General features: G+C 27.5%; 1 protein-coding gene across 4 annotated transcripts in view; it reads left to right on the forward strand.

Annotated features, from left to right (window-relative positions):
• The first annotated feature begins 7,715 nt into the window (after positions 1 to 7,715).
• LOC136079662 (facilitated trehalose transporter Tret1-like) overlaps positions 7,716 to 8,451 on the forward strand; it is a 34,587-nt gene continuing 33,851 nt past the window's right edge. The window contains exon 1 of one of the 4 annotated variants that reach the window (XM_065795819.1): positions 7,716 to 7,838. The gene's annotated coding sequence lies outside the window, so the exon portion shown is untranslated. The remainder of the gene's footprint in view (positions 7,839 to 8,451) is intronic. The other 3 variants (XM_065795817.1, XM_065795818.1, XM_065795820.1) reach the window with 3 other exon arrangements.

Raw genomic sequence — 8,451 nt, forward strand, 5'->3', positions numbered from 1 at the left:
GTTTAATTTATTTTAATTGACAATTTGTTTTACATAAAAATTATTTGTGTGTGCTATTAAGAGTAGAAATATATTATATAGGAAAGATCACAATCTTTGAGATTCGTTTAAGATTTTTTGTTACTACTTTCAATTAAAAGTGAAGTTTAAATGGATAAAATTAGGCTAGAAGCAGATATTAGTTTAGAAAATGGAAATGTTATTATAAGAGATAGGCTTAGGCAAGATGTAATTAATAATCGACATAATACTAGAAATGCTGCTCGGCAAGCAGAAAGTACTTCGAAGCCAAATGAGGAGAGCTTTATTTGGCGAGTTGAAAATAATCGTTGCAGAACTGAAAGAGATAACTTTAGGCGAGATGAAAATAATAATCAATAAAATGCTAGAAATGCTGCTAGATACAAAAGAATGCATTATATAGCAAGAAGTAATACTATTTCAGATTATAATTATTCAAGAGAAATAACTTGTTTGTCAGTGTTGTGGTGCTAAGAAATTTCCTGATGATACTTATTTATTATGTTGTCATAATGGAAAGGTAGTCTGTAAGAACCTTAACCATTTCCACAAGATTTACAAGATTTATTTGAAGGAATCTATGCATATGGAAATGCCCATCTGAATTTTTTAAAATATGTTGGAAATTATAATGTCTGTCTTTCTTTTGCTTCATTTAAAGCTGATTTAGTTCAACTCATGAAAAATGGGCCGCCACGTTTCAGAATATGTGGTCAAATTTTTCATCCTATAGGTAATCTTTGGCCAAATCAAAATGTTCCGCTGACATATTGTCAACAATACATCTATGATTCACTTGCAGCAGTAAATTTTAGAATGCAGCGCGTGGTAATGATCCTTGCTTAAATGATTTAATGTTTAATTGTAAACTTTTACTAGTGAAGAGAACATTTGGTCTTGCATCTAAAAACATGACTAAAGTGGAAGATGAAGAAATTCATTAAGCAGCTAAAATGTCTTTAACTGAAGGGCTCTATCTTCACCAAAAAATACAACTAAAGTTGCAGTTGTAATTGTTGGTGAAGATAGTGCACCACCGGCTTCCAGGGAAGTTGTTATTTACCCAAGAAATCATCTTCTTAAAACTATATAAGTATGTCTGCCAACGTACATCATATGGTTTATCCTCTATTTTTTCCAAGGAGTGATGCTGGTTGGTATAATCAATTGGTTTAGAACCCTGAAAGTGCTACATTGGTTAGAAATCTTGTTACATTATCTCAGTATCAAAATTAAAAACTTTTAAAAAACTTAAAAAACCCAAATTAAAAAGACAATTTTTTTCTTCACTCTTTTATGGCAAAAAACTGTTTCAGCAATATGTTGTTGATGCGTACGTTAAAATTGAAGGCCATCACGTTGCTTTCGTTAGAAATAAGCAAAACAAACTGAAAAGTGAGCAGTATGATGCTAACAAGAACATGTAAACAACCTTGGAAATAAACATAATGTTAGACCAGGGCGTGTTGTAGTTTTGTCATCAACTTATATAGGAAGTCCTATAGCTTTAAAAGAAAACTTTGAAGATGCTATAGCTATAATTAAAAAGTATGGTATACCAGATCGTTTTATTACTTTCACTTGCAACCCAAAATGGCGCAAGATGACTGAAAATTTATATCCAAATCAGACTGCAAATGATGGACTTAATTTAGTTACTTGAGTATTTAAACTCAAATTAAATAACCTTCTCAATGATATTTTTAAGCACTATGTGTTATGGAAAGTTGAAACACATGTTCAGGTTATTGATTTTTGAAAGCGTGGTTTGCAACATGTTTATATTCTACTTCACTTTGCAAATGATGATAAGATTGATAGAGCACAGGATATCAATAATTTAATTTACAGCAAATTATATTTGTGGTTATCATGTGTGATTGTTTTTTCATTTTAGGATTCATATAAATATATAAGAGCAATTCTTTTTGACTAGCGGCTTTCGACATGTTTTGTTGATGGACGTCTTTTTGTTTTTGTTATGTTCTCAAAATTAAGTTTAATTCGGACCGTAGAGAAAGCTTTACTTTTTCGGAAACTTCGATTTAGATATGGTCTCAAAGTTACCTTTAAATCGGATGGTAGAGAAGACTTTACTTCTAAGCATTATTTTTCCCGCTTCGTGCATTGTTTTTATATCACGACTATTATTATTGCTTTATCACCCAAATAATTTTTTAACAACTCTTAATTTTATCTGGTCTTATTTTAGTATTTAGTTAATCTTATTACAATATTTTTAATATATGATTTATCCGCTGATTTTCGTATTATTGCTAGTATCAAGGAACTTTTATGCTATATTATCTTGCATTCTTTACTCAGCTTTGTTTTAAATTTCACTGGCGCAATTTTTGTCTTTTATTATTTTTCGGAGAATTTCTTATATCCTTCACTACATGTTTTAAATCTTTACATTTTTGCAGTTGATATAAATATACGTTTTTTTCTACTTTCAAATATTACTTGATTTTTAGTTATGATTTTAAGATGCGCGGGTTGTTTCATTTTCTTACACTTTAGATTGGTTAACAAAATTTGAATGAAGTATCTATGACAGCGTTAGAGTTTTTTGAAGACTCTACTATGTTTTATTTTATTTTAAAAGAGTTTTTAATAGGGTATATTGCCATTTGATTGTTTTTGGTTTATTTGTGCTGGAAGTACCTTTGTGGTTTAAATCGTTGACATATTGCATGGTCTTAGGGGAAAATTCAATAGTATTTTCTGTTTGCACACTTTAGTTGTTTTAGTTTTGTTTCTGGTGTTTTTATTTGAATTTTAATTTATAGTGCTTAGTTTTTTTTCTACCAGTGGTATGGTAAGTGATTTATTGAACTATTTATATTGTGCAGTAGATCAACACTTTTTATATCATATCATCAAAAAAATATTAGTGTTTTACAAATTTGGGTATGGTTGGGTTTTGGCTGTTTGTAGTGAATCCTTTTTTACTGCATTATGGAATAGGCGTAAGTCGCGGGGTAAAGCATAAGTGGCGATGACGTTTGTCTGACGGGATAAACTAGTTATAAGTGCTGATCCTCATCGAAACGCCAGTAATAATAGACGCGACTCTGAGGAGATGTTTATTACTTAATCACTACACAAACTATGTTTACACATTGGCATAAATGTTTTTTTTCCATTCTGAGGCCTTTCATTGTTGTATGCATACTTTTTATTTTTTAATGTATTTTTTGTTTAATTTATTTTATGTTTGGTGATATATTTTTTGTTTTATCTTAGTTCATATTAGTATTTATATAACAATTTATTTTTTATTATTATTGTTAGTACTGTTTAGGTGCATTGTCTGTCTTATTTTAAATATTCCTCTATTAATCTTTATTTTTTTCTTGACAACTGTCAAAATATGCTTTGTTTAAAAAATAATTCTCCTTTATTCTAGTGTATTTCATATCTTCCCTCAGGCATTCACTGCTCGTGTGTGACCATTCGGCGAATTTTATATATGTCAGAATTATATATATGCCAAAGTTTATAAATAATATTGGGCCTAGCCCGAATATTATATTTCACATGATAACCACAAATAATTTACAGCTTGATAGAGCACAGAATATCAGTAATTAAATATGAAAATATTTTAATAAATAAAAAAATTATTCATGATGAAGAAAACACTGTTGGAACAAGAACTAAGTATACCTTTTACAATTAGTATACTTAAATAAATAACCCATTTTTATCTGTACCTCAGAAGTCAAAGGTAGGTCGTCACTTTTTGGAAAATTGTTCAGGAGAGAAGAAATAGTAAAATAACTTATCTTTAGCGGCTTTTTCTTGATGATTAAGTTTATGTAAGACTTTTTGTGTTCCATCTAATTTGTCTTAAGACACATGGAATATAACTTTGACAAAAAAAAAAGAAAAAAAGTAAAAAAGTAAAAGTTGTTTTTAGACAACAAAGGTTTTTTCTTTGAACATTATAGGACACCAGACCTTTTACATTGACTTAACTTTGTTTCACATGGTCGTAGGACAACAGTCTTTATTCCTCTATGTAGATACTGAAAAAACTAAAAAGGTCTCATACTTTACTCGTTTTCACAAAAAACTGGACAATCAATCTTTGTCTTCTGAGGTACAGATATTAAGATTTAAAGTTTATTTTAGTTTATAGTTTTGGTTTAGTTTATAGTTATTTTTAGTGAATTTTAGTTTCAGTTATCTTACTTCTTACTTTAGACAACTTTACGGAGGAAATGAGGGGAATATGTAAAAAAAGCATAGTTATATAATTATATGTAAATATTATTTTATTGATTATTCTGAGGTATATTTTTTTGTCCGTAGTGTCTGGTAGAAGCAAAACTGATAGGGCTGTGTTTTATATTTTATATGTTTTGTATGGAGAAATATGTCCAATATGTAAAAGAATTATTTAAAAAATGTGATATTTTTTAACTGTTCGCATTTTACTCATATTTTTGATAAAATAAATTTTTTCACCCTTTTTTAATTTAATGTCATTTTTTTTAAACACCTTTAGCATCGTCTTTTGTTCCCTGTAAAAATGGTGAGGTTATGCTTTATATTTTGATTAAATAAAATTGCAAATATTTATAATTTTTATTTTATTCTTCTATTTGTAATTTTAGAGTCGTTTACATTTTAGTGCTTTTGTAGTTTTAGATTCGGTAACATTTGGCTCTACAGAAATTATTACTCTAAACACTCGGGGCCTCGCTCGGAGAGGTTCTTCAATAAGTGGTGTAGTAATGGCAGAATGGATGAGCCCTCCTTTAAATGGAGGGCTCATCCATACTGGAGTGTTGTGAGACACCGAAGAAAAAACAGCAACCGAAAGATTGTAATGTCTTCTATCAGTAAAAATATCTATAACTTTTTTGTTGGCGCTTTTTATTCGGTAATTTTTTTTTATTTTACTTTTTTTAATTTTTATTTAACAATATATTATGTTGCATATTTGGTTTGATTTTACTTAAGACACTTAAGTAAAATCAAATTAACTTAAGAACAAAACGAAGTATGAGTTTTACTATTTATAATAACAATAAATGAGTATTCAATTTGAATTATTTTAATCTTTTTTATAAATTTAAACATATAACTATGTCGTTTTTTTAGGTGCATTTGTCATCACTTGATTAGCTTGCTGACTGTTGAAACATGATTTATGTCAACAGTTAAGGAGAAGCTGGTATTTTACATAGTAAAGTAAAAATAATTTTGTTTACTGTTAACATAATGAAACCAATTTTTATGGTTATTTGTGTTTGTATTAGTAAACTAATACAAACATAAACAACCATAAAAAATGTATTTTGCTAGAACCATAAAAAATAGTATTGTGCTACGATGCTGTTTTTGTCGTTAACAGTAACAGTAACTTGTCTTATGATCATAAATATTTATTGAGTGTCTTTTTTACTTATTTTAAAATGCTGCCTTGGAAACATTGTTTTAGGTATTGGCAGGGTTTTCTTGATTTTCCTCTTCTGGTACCTGCTCTGTTGTAACAGATTTTAAAAAAACCTTAACTGATGTTAAGTTCTTTTTTGTCTTTACTATAAGCACTGATATTGCTGATAAGGAGTCAATTTTAAAATATTATTTATAGATAAATTTATACTTAATTATATTTTTTAAGATAAAATATCAAGTCATGTTGTTATTAATGACTTATTTACTAATAACTCCTATTACGGGTTGCTTTCTGCTAGATAGAATAAACTTTCGCTTTAACGTGTATTTGAATTGATTAATGAAAAAAATTTCCAGCACTGCATCATTTAAAGTACAACTTTTAAAAGAATATTAGAAGTTCGAATTAGTTTAATAAAAGTTTCACCTAAAAAAAAATCAAGCTATACTTTTTTTAAATTCCTGATAAAGTCTTTAATCAACTAAATTCAGATTAAAAACAGCATGTTTTCATTTAAAATTTTCAAATAAAGCTCTGAAAATTTTTCTGCAAAAATATATCATCGTCAATGGCTCACTAACAAACCGTATTCTACACTTAAACATTGTGTGTTGGTTAAACAATTATATAATACTATGCTCGCGGATTGTTGCGAATCGAGTCACATTATTTGGTAGTTGAAGGCGTTCAATGTTTCTGATATTGTACTCAATGAATTAGAAAAGCATTTTAAATTTTGTGTAAAATAGAAGTAGGTAAAGGAGCAAGTTTTGAATAAAGATCTTTTGCCAGCCCAAAGAATATTTTATTGGCAATGGTGAACAATGAAAGAAAATAAGTTAGAGCTGCAACCGTTTAAAGGAAAAGTCTTGCTTAAGCCTAGAAATGCAAATGCACGCAACTGATATTTTTTAACTTTCTGCAACACTAAATATTGGAGCTAGAGATTACTAGTAGATTGTGAGTTGGTAAATTAACAATCTGATGACGTCACCTCACCGTCTTTACTAAACTACTATTTTAATGTAAACGTTTTAAAAGCTAAAAAAAATTTTCGAATAGTACAAATTATTTATTTCATAGTTGAAAAAAAAGAAGAGTTGTCGGAATAGTCACAAAGCGTCAGATAATAGACACAGCTATGAAAAACGTTACAGTTTGTAATAAACTGCAAGTTTATCCGGGAAAAAAATATCTAATCGTAACATTATTGTAACTACAACATACGTTGATACAGAGCATGAGAATATGTTGCAAATAATGTAGAGCGTGCAAAAATGATGCAATTCAAGCAAAGATCTCATAACAGCCATTATTTTCTAAATTGTTAAATTAGCTCTTATAACAGTTTAATGACCTTGAGTGAAAAACAAAACCTGACACAGACTTTTAGCTTTTAATTATTCTGTTATTAAAGTTGTCTCTTGATAAACACCTAAACTTTTCACGTTTAACTTTTATGTCCACATATGTTCGATAAAAGTTTATTATTTGTTACTCAGGAATCAAGTTTCAAATTTGCACATAATAACTTTTAAATACAGTCATGTTGAACTTGTTAACAAGTTTAGCAATATCTTTTATTATAGTCCTGTTTTTCATTAATAAGGTTTTAAATAATTATAAGTAAAAGTAAAAATGTCATAAAAAACTAAATATATTTAAATAAGTTATATATATAGGACAGGGGTGGCCAGACAATTTAGGATGCGTGTAAAAAAAAATTAAGAAACAATTTTGCGGGCAAAATATATGTTTCTACGAAAATATAGATGACTAATAACTATCATAGCCATTCGTATCAAAGCAATATAATTATTAAACCTGGTGAACTTGTCCTTTTGAAAATAGTTCTTTGATGTCTGGATTATTTTTTGAGGTAGGTAGATGTATCACATTACTAAGATGGTTGTTACAAAAATAATCAAATTATTTAACGAGATTTTAAAAAAGTCTCTGCGAGCACTTTTTTAGCCGTGGGCAGTGGTTTGACCACCACTGATGTAGGGCAACAAAGGCTAACTAATAACAAAGATAAAACCGCAAATATCATTTGCAGATGAAATTGTTTAAAAAAACCTCAGCAGTAAACAAACACATTTATTGTTCAATTGAAACAGTTATCAAACAAAAATAATTAGTACATGCAGAAATAAAATAAAAGTTTATGCATTAACAAAATATAATGAAAACTTATGCCTTATGAACGAATGTCATTAAAAATAAAAAATAATATCAAATATCTTAGTTATGAAACAAGCTGCGTTAGTTTTATTATTTTGTTTGCTGTAAAAACAAAAACGGATTAGAACCAACTTTTACAATTATATTAAAAAACTAATCAGTTAAATAAATTTAATTTACTGTCGGTTCGGCTTACTTTAAAAAGTCATGCAAATTTAAGGTATTATTTATTATTTTATATTTATATATAGTACTACATATACTTAATGAAGATAAAATGATAAATATCAAATAACTTAATGAAGTGAAATGATAAAATAACCAAATAAAGCTGAAGTGAATCCGTTTTTTCAATATATTTTAAGTATAACTTTTTTTAAATACATCATTATTTAATACATCTAATACATCTAAAAAAAATACTGATGAATAATGAGTAGAAATTCTATATCAAGAAGGTATTATCTCTAATTTATATATATATATATATATATATATATATAAATATATATATATATATATAAATATATATATATATATATATATATATATATATATATATATATATATATATATATATATATATATATACATATATAAATATACATGTATATACATAAATAAATATATAAATATATATACATATACAGTATCGGACAAAACGAGTGCAACCAAATACTGCTAATTTAGTTTCTTTATATAAAAGTGCTGCATTTTTTCAATTTAAAGAAATAACTATGTTACTGTTTAGAGACAAAGTTCTTCAAGTTTTATTCATCACAAAGTTCATGTTTGTACACGAAAATTAATAAATTAATCAAAAGTATTAAAAA

The sequence above is a fragment of the Hydra vulgaris genome, chromosome 04 (genome assembly GCF_038396675.1).
Source record: "Hydra vulgaris chromosome 04, alternate assembly HydraT2T_AEP".
Lineage (NCBI taxonomy): Eukaryota > Metazoa > Cnidaria > Hydrozoa > Anthoathecata > Hydridae > Hydra > Hydra vulgaris.